At 35.7% G+C, this 24,183-nt stretch overlaps 1 pseudogene; it reads left to right on the forward strand.

Annotated features, from left to right (window-relative positions):
• The first annotated feature begins 12,601 nt into the window (after positions 1-12,601).
• Positions 12,602-13,525, forward strand: LOC114041033 (annotated as a pseudogene).
• The last annotated feature ends 10,658 nt before the right edge of the window (positions 13,526-24,183 follow it).

Below are 24,183 nucleotides of genomic sequence, written 5' to 3' on the forward strand. Positions count from 1 at the left end.
GTGCTTCAAATATTTTATAAATATCCAGGAGAATTCTAATTCATCTGAAATCACATAGAATAGGATGAATTATCACCAGCATCATGGCAGATGTAAAGTTTATCCCCAGATTATTCAAATATACAATGCATTATTAGAGTGGATCATTCTATACCTTTACATTTGGGAAAATCAAAGATCATTTTTTTCACCTAGCTCCTAGAAATTCTTTGAAAATTAAGTAACTCAACCAGTATCCTTGCCTATGCTACTAAAATTCCTTTATGCATGTGGTTTCAAAAAAATTCATAATCTTTAAAATTTGTGACAATTTAAAAAAGCCTTAAGATTTTTATATTTCTCCAATAGGGTGCTAATTTAATAGCAAAACTTGTTAACTATGTAGTCTTAATCATGACAAAGCTAAAGTTTATACACTGATTTAGTAAAGAAAAATAAGGAAGACAAATAAATGTTGTATATATATGTATATTCTAATTTATTAAATAGACTAAACACAAAACACAGTAATGTTTAGTAGAAAATTAAATATTAAACTATTAAAAAGTCAATATGAGTAAAGATATCCTAAAATGATTTAAGAATGCCTTTGGAATATCAAATAAAAATAGATGGGAAATATTTTTAAAGTATAAAAATAAATAATTTTTACCTTTTTCCTATGCCTGCCTCCCTCCCACAATCAATTAACAGTCCATGACACATTATAGGTAGCTAAGGCATTAAATAATTAACACAAGGAAGAAGGAAGACAAAACATAAAACAAAGAAATGAAAAACAAATGCAAGTGTCATGTCAAGTTGAGCTCAGAAATTGAATGACTTGATGAAATATTGAAAAGAATTTTACAAAGATCTCAGAAAACAATGTGGGTTTTTTTTTCTAAAAACCATAGGCTTGAAGTGGGTTATGAATATATTTAACCTTTGGGACAAGTGAAGCTGAAGTATTGGTGAGGAAGCCTGGTCAGACTGGATTTGTGGAGCAGAATGAAATGAAGTGTTGTCTCTTTCCTCTCCATCAGTCCATACTTTCTCACATTTTATCAATCTCTTTTTATGTGTACCTGTTGTATCTGTGTTACTCTGATTCTGCGTAAGGTAAACAGAGATTAATTCACTTGCACAGGATCACACAGTTAGTAAGTGTCTTAGGCTGGATTTGAACTGGAGTCTTCCTGACTCCAGACCCAGTGCATCCAGTGAGCCACCTAGCTGCCTCCTCCCCTGTCCTAACCCATCATTAACTGACATCTTCTGCTTCCCAACAAGACTCCCCCAAGCCATGCTATTGCATGCTTTTACCATCACTGCTGACTTTCTCCTGAAATCTCTAAACACAATAAGGCTGCACATTAAGCTATTGCCCTAAAATATCTAATTACCTCCCTCCCTCAAAGAACCCCTCCCTAACCACTGATAACTCAGCCTAGATCACTTCCTTAATTTCCACCCCCTCACTCCCTTATTCCCATCATTCTGAACACCTGACAATAGAAATATAAACTGTTTCTCATCTGCCTGACTCCCTTTACTCCCATCCCTTTCAAGAGAAGCCCCCAAATGACCCATTACATATCTACCCACTTATTCCACTGTAATCTCTAGAATGTCTGCTTAACAATGAAAAAACTTGACTCAAATGTTTTCTTTTTTCACTCCTTCCATCTTTTGGCACTCCTTCTTCTGGCACTACTCCTTACTCCCTGGACCTCTCTGTTATGACTCAACTGCCTTCTCACTTGAAAGATCCCTCTTACCTTACAGTCTTCTTACCTTGGAAGATACCTCCACCCATGCAACATCACTCTTTCCCATTGGGGAGTTTTTCCTAGTATCTCAAATATGAGGAATGTGTTAGCCAGGAAGTTCCATTTCTCTTCTGGCTCTGATCTCATGTCTCTAGACATTTCCACCACGCCCATATATGGAAGATATATATCTACTTTCTTCTCCCTGCTACATTCAATGTCCCTTTTATATGCTGTCTTCTCCCATTACAATGTAAGCTCCTTGAGGTAAGTACTGTCTTTACTTTGAGTCAATTTTCTTTCTTCAGTCCTTATCTCAGGCCCTGAAACATAGTAAGTATTTAATAATTTTTTGTTGCGACTTGTTGAGACCTGACTCCCCTCTGATGATAACTAATTAACCAAGGGGTTTGAGGCCTGAAGGTCACTCTCAACCTGGTTTAGCCAATATGCAATTGGAGTCCAATGGTGGATGAGCAGTGCTGAAAAGGATTTGGCAGCCTTCATACCAGAAATACTACTCCTCCCCTAATACTCTCTATTGGAATGCAAAGGAGATGAATAGCATGGCTCCTGATAAAGTGTGACACATAAATTTGTGAAGTGTTCCAAAAGAAGTGACCTTTCTAAAGCTAAAGGCATGGCCATCTTACCTCCCTCACTCAATAAATACCAGTGACTCCCTATTACCCACAGAATTTGTTGTTGTTGGTGTTGATGAGGAGGATGATCTGGACTTTTGGTTCATTCCTAAGTATTTTTCTACATTTGAAAAAAATGTTTGTTTTTTTTTTTTCTTAAGAGACTCACAAATTCTGTGAACCTCATTTTATCCATCTATAAAATGAGGAGGGTGAACTTGAGAATTTCTAAGGTTATAGTTTATTCTAATATTCTGGGATCCCTCAAGAAATAATTAAGATTTATTTTTCATGCACAGAGTGGGTTTAAACATTTTATTGAGGAAGTTTCCACTAATAACAAAATGGTGATTGAGGTCCCAAGATAACTAATAGTGGCATTGACAGAGATTCTGGTGGATTTTTTTTTCTGAGGCTAGGCAATGGAGTTAAGTGACTTGCCCAGGGACACAAAACTAGTAAGTGTCAAGTGTCTGAGACTGGATTTGAACTCAACTCCTCCTGACTCCAGGGCTGGTACTTTATCTACTGTACCACCTAGCTGTCCCATTGACAGTGATTCTGAAGAGTGTTAAAGTAGGTGGGCTCATTCTGAGAGAAATGTGGTCCAGTCATCAAATTCCCAGGGCTGAGAGGAACTGGTAGGTGCTAGGAGGTAGATGTTTTAAAGATAGTACATTTGCAGCAATACCTCTCTCACCTGATTAACTTTTCCCTCTTTTTGCCTCAGAAAATAAAACTTCTGGAGGGAGGAGGTCAGGAAAAATGCTGTGAAGGATAAATTCTCCTGCTTCTTATGCAGCCAGCACCTGGCACTAGAACAGTCTGGTGCTAACTGGGGGGTTGCTCTTAAACTCAGCAAAGTTAGATGCACTGAGGAGCCAAGTCTCCAATAAAGGTTTTTTTCTTAATTCCCTAAAGGTTAAAAGATAATTCTCTAAGTTGACAAACTTCAATGAATTTTCTGTAAAGGTTTCATTGTTTGGACAGCAGTATCAGGCTGTCAGTATTCACTGCCCAATAGAATTGGGCATAGAACAATGAAGCAAACTAGGGGAAGATTTAGTTGAAATGGTGGTTATTCCTGTGTGCACTTGAAACATTAAAAGTTGAAGATGAAACGTTCCTGATTCTTTTTCTGTCATGGGTAAGAACACCTGGAAGTGTCTCTTCTGTTGCCATTGAGAAGGATGCTGGTGGTGACAGGTGTCAAATGAATTCTATGTGTCTCCATTTACTTACAGCAGTGACTAATCTCACAACAAGATAATTCAGATATCACATCATCCATAAGATCAACACCATTCCCTTCCTAAATGTGACAAAGAGGAGAAAACAAAATAGTAGGCAAAGGATCAGAGGAATTCTCAGTTATCATGGCCAATGTGAATTTAAGTGATGTCTTGACATGTTTGTCCATCCCTAAAGAATAGAACTTGATGCTGAGTTCTGTGTTTATTTCCTCCTTCTAGGCTGACTTACTTTGTAGTAACTTTCCTACATTCTGATATGTGTGTGTATACATATATGTGTATACACATATATCCATATATACACATATATGAATGTGTATATATATATACATATATATATGTGTATATATATATATATATAGGTGTGTGTGCATATATGTCTGGGTATATGCATGTATATGTATCTATAAAGCAGGGGAGGAAGTGATGCCTTCACTCATGTTTCTTCAGTCTGTTTACATCTAAAAGAGTCATTGTTCTCTGGCCTTTGTTTGAGGACTTAGGGGAGATTGATTTATAAAATGAGAAACTTAAGGTAAATGTATCCCATCCTCTCTCTGTGGCTTCCTTTCTTGCAGCTTTTTTTTTTTTTGAAAAATCTGGGACAGAAAATGAAAAAGAGTTGTGAATAGTCAAAATGTTTGGTGGCTGAGATCCAACATGTCCTAAAATCAACCTAACAACATCTCATATCTGCAATAGTGAGTGATGAAAAAAGGTAAGGTGATGAAATGAGAGATATTTTCTTCCTTCTTCCTTCTAAGATCTCCTCCTTCTCACTTATTGTCTTCTATATTTTATTTCCTCTGCACCATCTTCATACCCCTCCTTATATCACTTCTTTTCCTCCTCACATCTCTTCATTCTTCTCCATGACCCTTTCCATGATTATTTTATTTTATGTATTTTTGGGGGTAGTTTCAACTAGTCACTTATTTGGGGCAGGGAACTCCTCACAAGTTTGCCCATTCTTTAACCTTTAGTCATAGAGAGTTATCCATAGAACTGAGTAGTAAAGCAACTTGGCCAATGTTACATTATCATTTTGAGTAAGAAATGAGACTTGGTGCCAGACCTTCCCAATGGGAAAACATAAACAAACAAAGAAAAAACAGGCTGACATTGAAATGGTTTCCTGTAGATAAGTAGGAGGAAATCAACAGCAATGATAAGTTTTGGAAGGCCTTGAATGCTAGGATAAAGAGTTTGGACTGTATTAAATAGACAAGGTGGAGTCACTGAAACTATTTGTCCAGTCAAGTGACCTGACAGAAGCAGTATTTAAGGAAAATTAACCAAGGACCTCAGACTTTGAGTGTGAATAAATAAAAACAGTATTTTATATGTCCCTGAATTTAGGGTAATTATTTAGAAAGGAAAACTTGTTTTAATGATCTCATTTCATATATTTAAGTTTTGAGAGGTAGGTGAGCAGATTTCATTTTCATTTGTCATAAAGATGAGAAAAGTGAGGTACGGACACATAAAGTGAAATGACCAATGAGTCAGCTGCAGAAATCTGACTCCTTATATTTTCTAATACTGAAAACATTATTTCTAATATTCTAAATTTTCTTAATATAGAACAGATTTGATAATTGCAATTCAGATTAAAATTAGAGAAAATAGTTTGTTTATTTTCTCTTTTTGCTGCTACATTAGTTTTTTTTTTTACATAGTTGGTACTCATGCACGTTGTCAACAATTGATGGATCAGTCAGAAGCCAGAATCTTTTACATTTCTTTAGGTGACTGATCCAGTGGGGGGGGGTGTCAATAAAGAGGAAAAACAACAATGTATTAACTTAATTTTGTATCCCTAAAAAAAGGGACAAAAATATTCATTTTACAAAATGAAGAATATAACATTTTATTCTATGAAATGAAGAAACCAAATAAAACACAATCTCTCCACCTCTCTATTTTGATCCTTGAATGGAAAGGGCACAGAGACAGGGGAGAGAAAGAAAGAGAGGGATTAAAATAGAAGGAGAGATAAAAGATTGAGAAAAAGCCATGGGAAGACTCATTATAAGCAGTTCACTTTCCATCAAACACAGTGTCCAAACCTTCTGGGTTCTAACCATTGTTAAGAATTTTTAAAACATAAAAATGAATTGTTTTGTCTTCTTTCAGATGAAGAAAATTAACCCACCTCCCCCATTTTAAAATTTTGGTAATAATCCAAATAAATATAAAGTCAGTTCTATCAGTCAAATTATTATTTTTCATCTATCAAAACATATCTCTCTGATTTTTTTCTTTTCATTTATTATCTTGACTTTTATTTTCATGTCTTGTCTCCCCAACCAGATTTTAAGTTTATGACATGTAGACATAGTATAATACAATGTTTTCTTGTTTGTTTATTTACCATATATGTTGCTAAAATAGTTCATAGAATGTCTGGGCTAGATGGAAACATAACAGTCATCATATTCTAGCTGTTCATTTATGACATGCAGGGAAAAACTCAGAGAGGTGAGACCAATGAATCCACAGCTGGTTAACAAGAAAGCTAAAGCAGGATAGGTACCAGGATTCCTGACTTGAAGTCCAGTTTTCTTTCCATTGAACCACACAGCAGTACTAAATGTGAAACACTTGACATTTAATGAATTTATCAGTTAGGATTGAATTTTTTTCCCCTTTTCAAGACTACTAAAGTAAAGGAAGAAAAAATAAACCCATAAGTCAGTGGTCAGAGAGGACAATTTTTGTATATCATAGTACAACATTTCACCTTTCAATGTTGTTACTTTGGTCATGAGTAGGATCCCAAGAGGTACAGACAATTATCTGATCTAGAATCTAATCTAGAATCTAGAATCTGATCTAGTCTCAGGAAGCAAGGGTTGCTAATAAATCAATGGGACTACTTCAAATCTTTCTCATGTTCTATTTCCTCCCTATTGACTCCCTTGTTCATTCCATCACACAGATATTTCCCATTTCATGAGGTCCTGCAGCATTCATGGACTGAATAAGTCATACTCTATTCTCAAATATGCCGTCTTTTGTCTTGTTCTCTCTTGTTTTATATGTTTAAATTTCTTAAGCTAGTCCAAGATTACATTAGCTTCATAGGTTGCCATATCACACTCATAATATATTGTAAGATCAATAGCAGTAAATTATCATAAGGAAATAAAAAATAGATAATGTGATCTTTGGTTGAGGTAAAGATTTTCCAGGACTAAGGAGGTGCCAGTTCCTCTCTACTCTCCATGGGAAAAGAAAATATGGTTTATTTTGTTCTATTCTGGGTTCTAACCATTGTTAAGAATATCAATAAATTGAAACATATCCAGAGAAGGACAAATAGTATATGAAAGAGGTTGGAATTCATAACAATAAAAAATAGTTGAAAGAATTAAGAAAACTCAACTGTAAAGGAAATTGTCTTCGAGTATTAGAATGACAGTCACTTAGGAAAGGAAGTAGGTTTTCATTTTGTCCTTATATGGTAGAACTAAGTAGAATGGGTAGAAGCCTCAAGGAGTCAAATTCAGTCTTGATGCCAGGGAAAGAGAAATAAAACCATCAATGAACAAGGAACACACTTTCTTAATATTTTTGTTTTCAACATTTACTTCCACAAGATTTTGAGTTCCAAATTTTCACCCCATCTCACCCCTCCCCCCACCCCAAAATGGCACACATTCTGAAGAGCCCTTCCCCTAGTCTGCCTACCCTTCTATCTCTCCCCCCTTTTCTCTTATCCCCTTCCCCTTCAATTTTCCTGTAGGGCACAATGGATTTCTGAACCACATTTCCTGTATTTCTTATTTCCCAGTTGCATATGAAAACATTTTTTTTAAACATGTGTTTTTACATCTTTGGGTTCCAAATTTTCTTCCTTCCTCCCTCCCCACCCACCCTCATTGAAAAGCAAGCAACTAAATATGGGTTATATATGTGGGGTTATGCAAAACACTTCCATAGTACACATGCTGTGAAAAACTAACTCTATTTCCCTTAATCCTATCCCACCTCCCCATTTATTCTATTCTTTCTTTTGACCATGACCCTCCTCAGAAGTACTTGCTTCTGATTACCCCCTTTGCCAATCTGCCCTCCTCCCTATCATCCCCCTACTCCTTTGTCCCCTTTCCCACCCCCATTTTCCTATAGGGTAAGACAGATGTCCATACCCAATTGAGTGTGTATGTTATTCCCTCCTTAAGTCAAATTCTATGAGAATGAGATTCACTCATTCCCTCTCACTTTCCCCCATTTCCCTTCCACTGTAAAAGCCTTTTCTTTTCTGTTTTTTTTGTGAGATAATTTGCCCCATTCTACCTCTCCCTTTTTCCTCCTAGTATAATCCTCTCTCAACCCTTAATTTTATTCTCCAGATATGAACCCTTCATTTTCAACACACCCTGTGCCTTCTATCTATCTATCTATCTATCTATCTATCTATCTATCTATCTATCTATCTATCTACCTACCTATCTCTCTCTCTCTCTCTCTCTCTCTCTCTCTCTCTCTCTCTCTCTCTATATATATATATATATATATATATACACACACACATACATGAGTTTTTTTTCCCCTCCAATTACCCTAATATTGACAAAGGTCTCACGAGTTACAAATATCATCTTTCCATGCAGGAATATAAACAGTTCAACCATAATAAGTCTTTTATGATTTTATCTTTCCTGTTTACCTCTTCACATTCCATTTGAGTCTTGTATTTGAAAATCAAATTTTCTATTCAGCTCTGTTCTTTTCATTGAGAATGCTTGAAAGTCCTCTATTTCACTGAATGACCATTTTTCCCCTGAAGGATTATACTCAGTTTTTCTGGGCAGCTGATTCTTGGTTGTAATCCTATCTTCTTTGCCCCCCGAAATATTATACTCCAAGCTCTGCAGTCTCTTAATGTAGATGCAGCTAAATCTTGTGTTATCCTGATTGTGTTTCCACAATACTTGAATTGTTTCTTTCTGGCTGCTTGTAATATTTTCTCCTCGACCTGGAAGATCTGGAATGTGGCTACAATATTTCTAGGAGTTTCCCTTTGGGGATCTCTTTTAGGCGGTGATTGGTGGAGTCTTTCAATTTCTATTTTGCCCTCTGGTTCTAAAATATCAGGGCAGTTTTCCTTGGTCATTTCTTGAAAGATGATATCGAGGCTCTTTTTTTAATCATGGCTTTCAGGTAGTCCAATAGTTTTTAAATTCTCTCTCCTGGATCTATTTTCCAGGTCAGTTGTTTTTCCAATGTGATATTTCACATTGTTTTTTAATTTTTCATTCTTTTGGATTTGTTTTACAGTGTCTTGATTTCTCATAAAGTCACTAGCTTCCAATTGCTCTATTCTAATTTTTAAGGAATTATTTTCTTCAGTAAGCTTTTGGACTTCCTTTTCCATTTGTCCGATTTTGCTTTTTAGGGCATTCTTTTCCTCATTGGATTTTTGGATCTCTTTTGCCATTTGGGTTAGGCTATTTTTTAAGGTGTTATTTTCTTCAGTATTTTTTGGGTCTCCTTTAGCAAGCTGTTGACTTGTTTTTCATGATTTTTTGGCAAAACTCTCAGTTTTTCCTCTACTTCTCTTACTTGTTTCTCAAAATCCCTTTTGAGCTCTTCCAAGGCCTTGGACTGATTCATATTCTTCTTGGAGGCTTTGGATTTAGGAGCTTTGGCTTCATTGTCTTCTTCTGGTTGTACGTTTTGGTGTTCTTTATCACCAAAGTAAGATAATGTAGTCTGACTCTTTTTTCACTGCTTACAAATGATCCCAGCCAACTACTTGATTTAAAATTATTTGTTAAGGTTAAAGTCTGCTTCCAATGTGGAGAATGTACTGTCCCAAGGTTTGGGGGTTTGTACAGCTGTTTTCAGAGATACTTCTAGGGACCTGAAAATTTTCAGTTCTTCCAAGGTGCTATGATAAGGGGCGAGGTGTTTCCTCTCCACCACCACAACAAGCTTCACCACATTAGCATTCCTCCTTGCCCCAGGACTGCCCCTCAGAACTTTGACCCAGATCCAAGCACTGTAATGCAAGAGATTCCTGCCTCAGCACTGGCAAAGAGATCCCTGCAATTCCCCTCTGATCAGCCACTCAATTTCCCCTCAGTCTGTGGGCCAGAAGCTCAGGAAACAGCCGCAGCCCTGGGGGTGGTTGAGACCTAGCTCCTTCTGTCACCCCAGTCACAGACTTTTCCCACTGACCTTCTAAGTTGTCTTTGGTGTTCCTGGGTTGAGAAGTGTGGAAATAAGAAATCACCACAGCTGCCTGCAATTCAGTCCTCTGAGGCCTGCTCCAGGGTTGCTGCGGCCTGTGCGTCTATGCTGCACTGTGCTCCTCACCCCGCCCATCACGATATACCTTTCTGATCAACCATCCAGGTTGTCTTTGGCTGGAAATTTGTTTCACTCTGTCTTTTTGTGGCTTCTGCTGCTTTAGAATTTGTCTAGAGCCGTTTTTTTTCAGCAATACACTTTCTAATGATTACAATTCTCAGAGCCTTGAATGAGATACCTCAGGAATTAGTAGGTTCCCTGTAATTATAGGAAAGGCAGGAGGAACATTCATTATGTTGTAACAGGAATTATTTTGAGGGTAAAGATAAGAATTCATATCAAATAAAATTCTTTCCAACTTTGAAATTCTGTAATCCCATGTCTTGTCTTTCCTTTTAAATAACAAACGCCTTGGGAAAAGAGAGCAGGGTACTGACTGACTACATAGTTTGATTTCAGAGTATACAGGAAGGTCCTGGATTATGGATCACATAATTCCTCAAGTCACTGAGGTTCTGAAAACTCAGTCACACACCATATTGAATTAGTCCAAATTGGATCTTTTGAACAAGCTGAATTCATTAAGCATTTATGAAAGTCTTTGCATATTTATTTTTGAAAGCAGAAATGTATATACTTAGATAGATAAATGTATATACTTTTATATATTTTAAATTTTGTATTCTGCATGCATTTCCCTTGATAGAATGGAAGTTCCATGTAGAGAGCACTGGTTTTATTTAATCTGTATTTCTCTTTTTATCTGAAATTATTCAAGTTTGAATACAATTTTGATGTAACTCTATTTCCTGTAAGATAAAATTCAGACAATTTGGGGAGGGATGATGACAGACTTTTGAAAGTGCAGCTATGATTGATTCAGGTGGATTTCAATTACTGTATTTTTATACAGTATCCTATTTAAGAAATAGTTATTCAGAAATCTAAGAGTTGAAATAAGTGCCAGTATAATTACATCAAGGGTAATTCACATCAAACTAACTTTAAATCAGAACAATGATAGTGACGAAATGTCCTTAAATTCCATCTGAGCACCTGAAAAGAAATGGTTCATGGTATTCTTGAAGAAAATATAAAAAAATTGAGGTTAGATAGTAATTGAATTAGGTAACTTGTTGAATGAATGATGTGATTTCAACCTGGAGAGAGGTCATGAAGGAAAAATTTCTAAGGACTTGTACATGGATCTACCCTGTTGCATCATGTCTTCAATTACTTACACAAGATATCCAGGGCATATTTATCAAATCTAAAAATAGGATGAACCTGGAAAGTAGAGCTAACATAATAGATTTTAGAGTAAGGATTTTGGCAGGCTAGAACAATGAGTTCTAATAAGTTACATTTTGGGGTAAGTATAAATATAATTTCTAATTTTAATTTCAACAATTCTATGAATTCTAGGTAGAGTTGTTTTGCCTGACATAATGTGAGAAAAAGAAAAAAAAGATCTGATTCTGCAATCCATCTATGTTGCTTACTTTCCAAAGGCAATCAATTTATATCTCTCTGGATCTCAACTAATGTAAAATGAGCAATTTGGATTGGGTGACTGCTAATGCTTCTCATTGCTCTAAATACAATTTTCTCTGATTCTGAGAAGCTAAAAACTTAATATAAAAAAAGAAACAAGAAAAGTGATGGACTATTAAAAAGGTGAGATATATCCATAAGCAAAGCCCAGAGAGTTGAGGTACTATGGTCTATGTGATATGAGGACTTACCAAAACAAACAAACATGTAAATGTTTAGTGTGAGAAGAGAAGACTTAAGGAAGGTATAATTGTGAACCATTAGCTGATAATGGTTAAAGGGCTGTTATATGGAAGAAAGATATTTTATTGTTGTTTCTTCGTTTTACATTTGCTTTGTCCCAGTATAGAACTGGGATCAATGAGTGTAAGTTACCAAGAATTAGGCTCAACGGAAAAGAAAGCTTTCTGATATTAGAGTCATCCTTTCCATTGATAGTCTTTACTTGTAAGCCAAGAACACATTGATAGAGGCATTGTAAAAGAGCTTTCTTTTTGATTATGGGTGAATGCTTATGGCAGGGGTGGGGAACCTGCAACCTCCAGGCCAGATGAAGCCTTGTATGTACTTGAGTGTGACCTTCTGACCAAGTCCAAGTTTTACAGAACAAATCCTTTTGTCAAGGGGATTTGTTCTGTGAGATTTGGATTCAGTCAAAGGGTCCCCACTTGAGGACCTAGACTGTCGCATGTGGCCTTGAGGCTACAGGTTTCCTACCCCTGCTCTATGAAGTTCATTTAAGTTCTGAGATTTTCTAAAATGCAGTGCATATTAAGAATAATATGATTCATCATGTTCTATTTCCTTATACAGGACACCAAAAGACAGATCGGGTCTTTCCCCAATGATGAACTCTCACAGATTTTGGGAGACAAATCCTCAATTTGGACTAACAGAGCAGCAGGAACTTCAGTCACAAAGCACAAAGAATATAGCAGGTCTATTGTACTAGATTTTAAGAATAATGTTTTGTGGGGGTTTACTCAATGACAAATCAAGTAGTTTGAGTTCAAGTTGAAACCAGAGAATTGTTTTTTGCTGCCAGATTACACAAACTGTATCTTCATTGTTTTTCTTTCTCTTTTTTGTGCTTTGAGTACATCTCACCAGCTTCCAACCCACTTGCACTGATGTTATAGAAATGAAAAATAATGTGACTGAATTTCTTCTTGTTGGACTGACCCAAGACCCAGCAAGAGAGAAAATAGTATTTGTCATCATCTTGATTTTCTACATTGCCACTATTTGGGGGAACCTGCTTATCATTGTCACCATTAAGAACAGTTCCTCACTTAGGTCCCCCATGTACTTCTTCCTGAGCTATCTGTCTCTTTCTGATGCTTGTTTTTCCACCACCACAGCCCCAAGACTTGTAGCAGACAGTCTGCGTAGGAGGAAGAGCATCTCCTTTGATGAGTGCATGCTCCAGTTATTTACAGGGCACTTCTTTGGCTGCATGGAGATTTTGGTTCTCATCTTGAGGGCCTATGACCACTATGTGGCCATCTGCAAACCTCTACACTACCTGACTATCATGAGTGGGAAGGTATGTAGGATCTTGGTGGAATTAGCCTAGGTGGGGTCATTTGTGCATACCATTGCCCAGCTCTTCATTGCCTTGAATTTACCCTTCTGTGGTCCCAATGGAGTCAACGACTACTTCTGTGATTTGCAACCCTTGATGAAATTGGCCTGTACTGACACATATGTGTTAAACCTCTTGGTTGTTTTTAACAGTTGAGCCATCTGTGCAGTGAGCTTTATATTGCTAATGATCTCCTAAATTGTTATCTTATATTCTCTGAGAAATCAGAGTAGAGAGGGGAGATTAAAAGCTCTTTCCACCTGCAGCTCTCACATCATTGTTGTCCTCATATCCTGTGGCCCCTGTATATTCATATACAGCAGGCCACTGACCACTTTTCCTGTGGATAAGTTGGTGGCTGTCTTTTATACCATTGGAACTCCTTTTCTCAACCCTTTGATCTACACACTGAGGAATAAAGAAGTTAAAACTCCTATGAGGAAACTGTGGAACAGCAAGAAAACTTCACATAATAAATAATGTGCATAGACACCAACACTTTTCAAAAATGATTTAGTCTTACCAGGATGGAGGTATTAGATAATTTTTTTTTCATATTGGTGTATACAAGGTGTTTTCTGGGTGTTTGTGAGGACTTGTCCAGATACAGAAGAATAGATATCGGAGAGCTAACATTTCAGCCAAGGTTGTGTATTAAAGGAGATCTGTAATCACAGGCATTAAGGTACTTAAGCCAGATTCTCTTTGATGATGATCTGCCATCAAGGTCCTACCCTCTCTGAATCTGTGTCTCAGGTCCCTGATTCTAGATACCTCCAAATGGAAAAAAAAAGTTATATCCCCTCTGCTTGTGGTTTAAGTCAGTCGTCTTACCTTATTTCTGGTTTATGTTTCAGTATTTAATTTCAATGACCTTGACCAAGGACCAGTTGCTTATTTTGACTGAACATAGCCTAGAAAATTCCTGATAGGGATATCACCCTTCCTTTATCCCTGTCACATGAGTTTTTTTTTTCTCTGAGATCATTAACTAGACACTACCAATTGAACAACAGTCACACAGAGAGACAATAATACTGAAGTTTTATTCACTCAAAATGATACACACTCCAAGAGCAAGAGGATGAAAATGTGTGTCTGTTACAAGACAGTTGGTCATATTACTTATTACAAAATAGGTGGCTACCTGAGAGAAAAGAGACTTGTGTTTGTTATAATGTATGCTATAAAGCAGGTATATCTCATGCAATATATGATATAAAGAGGAAGCACAGAAAGTCATTGAATTGGTTATAGATAAAGGGGAAGAAAAGCACATAAAAGTAGGTGGCTTAATCCTGTAGTGAGTTGTTTTTTTTCCTTAGAGCAATTAGTATGTGTTGGGGCTATACATAGGAAATGGTAAAGAAAGCAAAAAAAAAAAAAGTTGGTTAAGTCAACTCCTAAAGTTCATCTCTAGGAAGACCTAGGAGCTGGAGTGAAACAGTCTTGTTGGGTAAAAAGGGAAGTGGATGGAATCTTCAGGGGAAAAAAAAAGTAGCCTTTAAGATTATTGGGTCTATCAGGTTTGGCCCTTCACACCAAAGGAAGTCTACCAGATCATTAATGGGATTATCATTGCCTAGCTTACTTATGATTGATATAGTCAAAGATATTTTTGGTCTTTCCACTTTGGACTGGTGTATCTGTACTTAGTGGGCATCAAAACTAGGAACAGCCAGAAAATTAAGGGAAAAAATCAGCTAGGAATTTAGAGCAAAAGTGTGTCCTGTCTCCACTACTGTTGAAACATGCCTCCCCAAGGCTTATGGAAGCTTTAGTGTAATTGACATGTCCCTGTTACTAGTTTTAACGTATGTGGTGGAAGTTGAAAGCAATTATCTAAGCCTAGATAAACAATAAACAATTCTGGAGGAATTTCTTTTTTGAGAAAGAAAGAGAGATATTAGGATAAGGAAAAAAATACGCCTTTGATCAGTGGAGCTCTTTCTGTGCCAGCTAGATAAGTTTCTTTTAAAAGGGTTAACAATATGTCAATTATCTGGACTCCAGGACCTGGTCCTGACTGTTTTCATTGGTGTGGGCCAATAAAAGGGAAACAATAGTGACTTTGGGGAAGAAGAACCCTTCCATTATTGCTTGATTTTTTTTCTCTTTAATAATTGATCTAATCAATAAGCAACAGCAAGAAGTTATGCTCTGAGTATCCATAAAGATACACTTAGGGAAAAAAAAAGGCTTTTGTAGGAATAACTCAAAATAAAACTTTTTCTTACATGTCTTAAAATTATAGGTTATTTCTCATTCTTAATAAAAATGTCAGTCCCCTTCATATGCGTAAGAAACACAAAATACAACTGCAAGATATTTTTTTCAATATCCCCTCATTATATGTAAAAAGGAACAAATCAACCCTCTTACAAAAAAAGAAGAAAAAATTTTGAAAATATCTCTCCATAGGAGAAAGACAGTGGTAATGCTTGAGTTGTTTCTGTTGCAGAAGGTATTAAACTCTATTGCAGAATGTCTCATTACTCTTATTTTTATTTTTTTCTTTCCTGAAAAATCTACTGGCAAGGTTTGAATTTTGCTTCTTTTGATCTACATTTCAAATGAAATGGGAGGTTGATCTCATCCCTTACAAAGTGTTTTCATCCTCTGAAAAGTCTGAGTGTTTGGTTCATAATTCCACATAACACCCCACAAACCCCAATGTCCCCAAAGTTCAGATTCCTCAGAAACAATTTCTGCTCCTCTCTATGTCTTAATTGTTTTTACTCAGAACCTCCATATTGTCTAAGTGCCTTTATGTAGTGATCTCTCAGATAGTATAGAATCCAGTAAATGAGATTTATCCAAAATCTGAAAATGGCCCCTGTCTGTTCTATCTCCATATTCCAACACCAACTCCTGAAACACTCAGAGATTTTTGCAACCTCTTAATTATGACCATGAAGCTGAGATGGTGTAACTGCTTTCTTGATCCCAATGTAAATGGACTGTATTAAGCATGTGACTTACATAGAGATAACATGTATGTATTTACTAAATACATACTAAATAATGTTATATAGGTGCATGTATGTATATATATGATTAAATTTGATGCACAAAAAAAATCAGCAAAGTGATTACTGCAACACAAAGTTTGACTTATACCAGGATTTCAGGGTTGATTCAATATTAGGAAGAAAAAACTATAAATATACTTCACTATATCACTAGCAAGAAGAATAATAACAAATGAGGAAAAAAGCATCCATTTATATTAATAGATATAGAAAAATATTTAAAAAATGCAATACTAATTTTAAATTTAAAATATCAGAAAACTAAAATAAATGGTTCTTTGTTTAATATGATAGAAAGGTAAAATCTTTTTAAAATCAAGACTCAGCATTATACGTAATGGAGACAAGCTAGAAGCTTTTCCAACAAATCAGTGGTAAATAATATCTGCCCATTTTCTCTGTTACTAATGTAATAATAGAAATGTAACTATAGCAATACAAGAAAAAAAATGAAGAAATCATCATAGGTAAAGAGGAAAAAAAACATTCACTTTATTCAGATGATATGATGGTTTATTTGGAGAACTCTAGAGAATCAAAAAACAATGAAAGAATGTTACAGAAGATATTCACTAAACTTCTCTAGACCTGAGCCCACCTTTACTACATTGAGTATATTATACAACATGATCCTTTTATCTCTAATATTTGTTGGTTTTAAGTAAATATTTTTTTTCAGGGTTTAGATGATGGGATATTCAAAAGTTCACAGTAAACCCTATGCAAATGCTTCTGTTGGCTTCAGAGGTAACAACATTTAAGGAGAGAGTCCTAAATACTAGGCAGGATAAGAAACTAGCAATGAAGACCCAGTTCACCTGTTTTCTGTTTTAGCCAAGTTAATACTTGGCTCCAGGTCAGTTTAGACCAAATTGGGTTGGGACTTTTTTCATTAATTCATCTTCAAGTCAACAAAGCTTATTGAGTCAATTTCCTCATAATGAACAACCCTCATTTCCCTGGAGGCTTCAGTTCTCCAAGTTTCTAAAGTTTGATGCAATTACTATAAATAATTGTTGAAGAAAAAGATTAGACTCTAAGTGTACCAGCAGAGAGTTCTGCACCTTGCAGATTTAGGCAAACTTCCTATTGTAGTAGTCTCTGAGTCTACTTTTCTTGTGGCCATTAAATGCATATGGAACAAGGAATTAGAATTTTGAATTCCCAAAATATTAGGTGGCCAACACCCAACATCCTCTAAGAATACCTCATTCCTGGAGTGAGTAAAGTGATGGTGAGATGATAAACTCATGAAAAGATCTTCTTTCTGTAATTTCTTTCTCCCCTTTGCTCTGCAAAACCCTGCTGAAATCCCTGTTCTTTCTCCTTTTGGCCATTCTCCACTCTGTTCCCAGTCTTCCTATCCCTCAGTCTTTTCATCCAATACCTTAAACTTTACCTAATGATCAAAATCTCATCACTTTGCATCTTTATTTTTCTATTCAACACCCATTCCATAATTTTTTTTCTTTTTTTTAACTTAATGGAAATGGAAGGCCAGTCAAAGTGGACAAAAGTGGGAAAACCATTAACAAAAAAATATTGAGGGCTAAATTCTTTGGGGCTTTGAATGTTTGAGTAAGGACTTCAGCCTTTATTCTCTAGGAGGTGAAGAACCATGGATGCTAATTAATTAGAGCAGGCTATGAAAGATGTGTTACTTAAGGAATATTAGTTAAGAACTATAGAAATAACTCATCTCTTAGCTTTTAGAATAAATAAAGCTGTTATTTCTCAAATTAAAATACATGTCTGTGGGTTTAGTTATGCCTATTCTCATATTTAATGGGTCTCACTGTACATGACACTTGTGATATTGGTGAGATGTCTCATTATTCTGATTAATGTGCATATTCAGAAGCATAGACATAAAAAAAATTAAGTAAGCTTTCACAAGTCATACAATAACTCAGCAACAGGGCTTCACCAGAACCTAACAAATGTTCTGATGGTCTGTTCACCATAACTCACTGCTGCCTCAAATACAAAGTCCTTGCCTTTTACAGGTCTTAGATTACAAAGATTGACTACTCAGATAAAATGAGGTCTGAAAGCTTTTTGTTTCTTCTTTCTGTTTTATTAAAATCTCACCAATAGTTTATACTTTTACTCCCAGGATACATTTAAGGATCAATATATTTATCAAGATACAGAATATTTTTTAAAATTTTTCCAAGAACATTGTCACTCTTGGGGGAGAGGAATTAATCAAGGGCTGGACAGAAATAAAAATCATTATATTAATGTTACTTTGTTTTATTTTTCTGGAAGCTGTAAATAGGAAATTTTAAAACAGATAAGCAAAACCAAATAAAACTCACCTTCTTGTATAGAATCTGAAGCATCATATTTTATCTGGTGAATACAAATAATGAACAAAAGCATTTGAGATTTTTCATTTTGCCATACGAAATGAAAAGGGAAAGGATGGGATATGGAGAAAGGGGTAGGGGGGAGATAGGGAGAGGCAGAGAGAGAAAAAAGGGGGAGAGAGAGGGAGAGAAAGAAGGGAGGTAGAAAAAGAGAAGGAGAGCAAAGAGAAAAGAGAGGAGAGAGAGGGGAGAGAGATACCTAAAGAGTGGGAGAGAATGGGAAGTGAGGGGGGAGAGAGAGGGGGGAAGAGAGTGGATGGATCCACTCAGTGGTGGACTGAGGAAGGGACTTATATAAAGGGGTGATGGAGGGTGGAGTCATGGGATTGAGGCTGTTTGCTGAGCAAGGAACACATTTAGAAGCAAATAATAGCTTTGTGGTTCTGAACCAGGAGCAGAACAGGGACTCATTTTTAGCTTCTAGCCCGTGATGAAACTTGGAGTGAAATAATAATAATAATAGTAATAAAAATGGCAGTAATCCCAGACCAAAGAGGGGTCAGCAGTTCTGTCACTCTAAATGTGCAAAGCTTCTTAGCTCACTGATAGATGCTAAGTCCAGATGCATTGTACTAGAATTTCCAACCAGGAATAAGCTCCCAAGCATAGCATTTAGACCCAAAACTGAATAAGGCATGTACAGATATAAGAATATGTCAACAGGGACCAGATTGGATCATATCACTTTAGGAACACTGAAAACATCCAGATCCCCAGTCTGAGATATTCCTAACATTCTGAAATAACACTATACTAAATGCCTGAAGAAAATAGCAAAAGGACTCAAAGGATAGAAACTCAGGTGTAACCCCTAGAAATGCACACATCCTAGCCTTAATATAAATTCCAAAGTCAGAGAACAATTTTAAGCAATGAACAAATAAAAAAAATAATAATCTCTCCTAAAGAGCTCTAGTAGTAACAGGAAATTTTGAGACACAACCCAAGAAGGACAATGACTCCAAAACATTTACCAGCAAAGCTTTAGAGAAAAACACAGCTAAAGCACAAATTCAATTGGAATTCCTGGAAGAGATAAAAGCAAAATATTTTTAAGCTAAAATACTTTTAAAAACCAAATGAGTGTGCTGAAGAAAATAAAATGAAAAAGACTTGAGAATTATTTTTAAAATATGAAAAGATAATAAACAGCTTAGAAAAAGAGGTGTAAAATGTTACCTAAGAAAATAACACGATGAAAATTAGCACCGACAAAATATAGCAACTATCTGAGATATCAAGAAATATTAGAAATAAAATGAAAGTACTAGAAAAAATAGGAGAAAATTTATCATATTAAAAAACTAATGCCCTGGAAAATATTGAAAAGAAAAAAATGAATAATAACTGGACTACTTGAAAGCTGTGACTGAAAAAATGGCTTAGCTATAATATTTCAAGAAATCATAATAATAACAACCAAGATTTCTTAGATCCAGGGAGCAAAGTAAAACTACAAAGAATCTACTAGTCAGTAGAAAGAAACTCTTTGAAAGAAACTCCAAAATGAAAAATCCTTCTTTTGAAAGAAATCCCAAAATGAAAAACCATAGAAATATTATAGTGAAAATTCATAGTTTCTATATCAAAGTAAAAATAATATAAGCATCTTGAAAGAAAAAAAAAACAAAATAAGCACTGAGGATTCACACAGTACACTCTCAAGATCAGGATCACACAAGATTTTGCAGCTACTACTACAAAGAAAAGCGCTTGGAATATGATTCTCCAAAAGGCAAAAAATAAAGATTTACAACATAAAAGATAATAATCTACACAGCAAAACTAAATGTAATGCTACAGGGGAAAATTGAATTTTAATGAAATATAAGACCTTTAATTATTTCTGGTGAAAAAAAAAACAAAACAAAACTACAGAGAAACTTTGAAATACAAACATAGAAGACGAGAAGTATAAAAAAGGAAAACATGAGTGAAGAAAGATAAAGGACTAAATAAAGCTAAATGTTTATATTTTAAAGTGGAGAGATGTAACTAAGTAAGTAAAATGATGCCTTTACTATTTCTTCTTTTCTGCATTTTTGTAAGGTTTGTATACTTTAATGTATATTAGTTTCTGTAAAGGTGTCATACACTGTTGATGACATAGGTGTGTTTGTGTGTGTGTATGTGTGTATACTCCTTTCTATCCCCATGCACTAATCAGCAGAGAATTATTTTGTCAAACTTTTCTTTTTTACATTCAATTTAATTTTATCTTCAGTTCCAAATTCTCTCACTCTCCCCTCTCCCATGCACTGAGAAGACAAGAAACACAATACCCATATGAAATTATGCAAAACATATATCTGCAGTAGCCATGTTCCCCCAAAAAGGAAAAAAAAAGAAAAAGAAAGAGAAAAAACCTTGCCACTTTGACTAGAAGGTTTGAGTGTGTGAATTCTTTCCATGCAGATACTGCCCTGTACCCTAACATTTCGAGATTCCCAGTAACCCCAAACCACATCAGTGCAATTGTGAATCAATCCAAATAAAATGAAACACAATTTGGAATTATATCTAGATTCACTAAAAAAAAAATACATACTTCAAAAGACAGAAGGTCTATGGGTATAATCACATTTTAGTAGCACTCAAAGAACTTAAAATAAAGTGGGCATCCATTAATTGGGGAAAGAGATGCATAATGAACAGAAAGCTGACCTTGGAACCAGGAAGTCCTGGATCTAATTCCTTACTCTTTACACACTCTATGAGATTCTAGGTAAACCAGTGAAACTCTCTAGGAAACTAAGTTGCAGACTAGGTCATTTAATGTTATCAATAAATAAACGTGTTAATAGCCTACTATATCCAAGGCATTGTTCCAAATGCTAGGGATACAAAAGGAGACAAAAGACTGCCCCTGCCTTCTAGGAACTTACAATCTAATGGGGGAGACACCATGGAAAAATGTAAACAAGAAGCTATATACAGGATAAATAGAAAATAATTAATGGAGAGAAGGTACTAGAATTACAACAGATTGGGGAAGACTTCCAATAAAAGAGAGGAGATACTCATTATTGCCAGGAGCAGTGTGATTACAGTTTTAGAGGGCTCTAGTAGTTCAAAAAGATTTTCCTTGTACCAAGTCTAAATCTGCTTCTTTGCAACTTTTGCTCTTTGCTCCTCATACTGAACTCTTGAACTAAGATACAAATCAAGCTTCTGCTCCACATAGTAGGTCAACTTTTCTCCTCACTAAACACCAGATCCTTAAATTGATCCTCACATGGTAGGGGATCCAGCATCCTTAATGTGTTGGGAATGAAGGATAAAAAGAACTGAATGTTTTTCAGGACTCAAAATACTATCAGTCACCCAGGAAGCACTATTGTATGTCCATACTGTGACCATCGTAATACAAGACGCTGCAAACCTGCGAAGGAAACAGAATTGGGTGTCTGTACCTTAAGCTTATACTCAGATAAACATTACAAGACACACAAATTTGGAAGAGTAGCTAATGCAAATGATAAAAAGTTGTATCAATGTGTAGATTAAGTGGTATAGGACTACAAAACTAAAGAAATCAGGAGAAAAAAGCAATATTTATGGGTACATTTACTGAGGCAATCTTTGAGGTGAGTCTCAAGTATTGCTTCGAATCATACACACACACACACACACACACACACACAACAATTTTTGTGGTATAGAAGAAGAAATAAGATATTTTAAGGAGTGTTAAGATTGGGTTCATTAGGGGCAGCTAGGTGGCACAGTGGATAGAGCACCTGCCCTGAAGTCAGGAGAACCTGAATTCGAATCCGGCCTCAGACCAAACACTTGACACTTACTAGCTGTGTGACCCTGGGCAAGTCACTTAACCCCAATTGTCTTAAAAAAATTAGTTCTTTACATATAGCATATCCTCCCTAATTAAAATCACATGCATACCAGAGGCTTTGCCCTCTCAGAAGCTTTCCTAAAGGCTTTATTGACCCTTCTGTTCCTCAGACTATAGACAAGAGAGTTCAATATAGGGATTACTATTGTTTCAATTTGAGTAAACGTTCATGCAAAAGGATTAATTAGAAGCAGAGTAGTAAATGGGGCCCACCATTCAAATGTTGGTCACCTCTAATAGCTACTTCATAAGAGAAATTTGAAATCCCTTTGACCGGCAGGTTACGTAGGTACTAGGATAATTTCCTGAATTGTCTTATGGTACAATTCTGATATTCTTTTACATGTCAAGAAGCCATAGTTTCTTTTAACATTCTTGATGAACACACTTTAAAGAAGTCATTACTTTCAAAGAAACTTCCCTAGAGAAATAGTGTGTTCAATAACCCAAAGAAAATATTTAATAAAATTTATAGATTAAATGACCTAATGAGCAAATGGGGCATAGAGTGGTGTCCTGAAAACCACATGGTTTAGGAGTCAGGAGACCTAGATTTTGCCATTAATTGGCTGGTTGTCCTTGGGGAAATTGCTTAACCTCTCTGGGCTTCATTTTTAACATCTTCAAATGAGAAGGTTGGATTGAGTGATCTCTGTAGCCTTACCTACTTTAAATTCAGTGGTCATTGCACTAAAGAAATGAAAGGAGACACATGTGATCATTGGTGGACTCTTAAGTGGTTCAGTTGCTATTAGAATTCTGAGTCCTAAGTGGCAGGACTTAGGATGCCACCGAGGAAACTTTAGCTCAGAGAAGATTTTACAAATGGAGACCAACTATTTGGCCAGTCTCACCCATTTTCTTCCTGAATTGAGTTTCTTCCATTGCATCAAGGAGTTTAGCAAAGCTATTTTGCTAGCTGAATATGTAGTTAACCACAGTTTTCCTTTAACCAACTGGAATGATAGGAAGTTAATTGGAATAGCTGGTCTCCTATTATGTTACTCTGATGTTATGATAAAAATTCTGAATACACAGAAGTTATTAACATCTACATGGACAGTTCATGTAAGTTTTTCTTTTTAAATGCTGGTTCTTAATTTTTATTAATTTGTAAAAATGTAAAAAAAAGGTAAGAAAATGCTATTCTAACAAGTTTAATCAAATATAATCAATTATAGCTGATATTCACTGATTGAACTAAAAAGGCTTTCCTCATCTTGTAATTTTTTTAAGCTTTTTTTAATTGGATCTGTGAACTAGGAGGTCAAGAAATGTTATTTTGTAAAGAATAAGGCTTTTTATGTCTAATGTTGTGCTTCAATCTAGTTTCACAAATATTTACTGACAATTTTCTTACCTCCCTGAGTCAGGAAGAGAGAAAAGGCTTAGAGGTGATTTATGCTAGAGTTTACAAATACTTCCCCAGTCATGCCTTACCCTCCCATCCTTAAGAGAGGAAAAAGCAGCAGCTGACGGCAGGTCTTTCTCTTTTTCAGTGATGTGTACTCACTCCTTATGCTAGGAAGAAGCTGAGTAGATCCTTAGCAAGGGAGAGGATTTAACTGTTAAAAAAAATAGCCTGGGTTCTTAAGTAAAGGGCATTGAATGGTGTGGCTGGCTATGTTCAACTTAAAATTGCTTTAAATAATAAAGAGATTTGCTTTAAGTAAATGTTTGGAATTAGGAAGATCTGGGTTTAAATCTTACATCACTCACAATTTATCCACTTCTAGAATGAGGTTAAATATACCATGAAGATCAAGTGAGTTAACATATGTAAAGCACTTTCAAACCTTAAAGCATTACATAAATGCAGTCTATTTTGTCCCTTCCACTGGCAGAATGCACATTGCACTTTGTTTGTGTCTCTCTAGTTAA

The sequence above is a fragment of the Vombatus ursinus genome, unplaced genomic scaffold (assembly GCF_900497805.2).
Source record: "Vombatus ursinus unplaced genomic scaffold, bare-nosed wombat genome assembly UNPS02014163.1, whole genome shotgun sequence".
In the NCBI taxonomy this organism is placed as follows: domain Eukaryota; kingdom Metazoa; phylum Chordata; class Mammalia; order Diprotodontia; family Vombatidae; genus Vombatus; species Vombatus ursinus.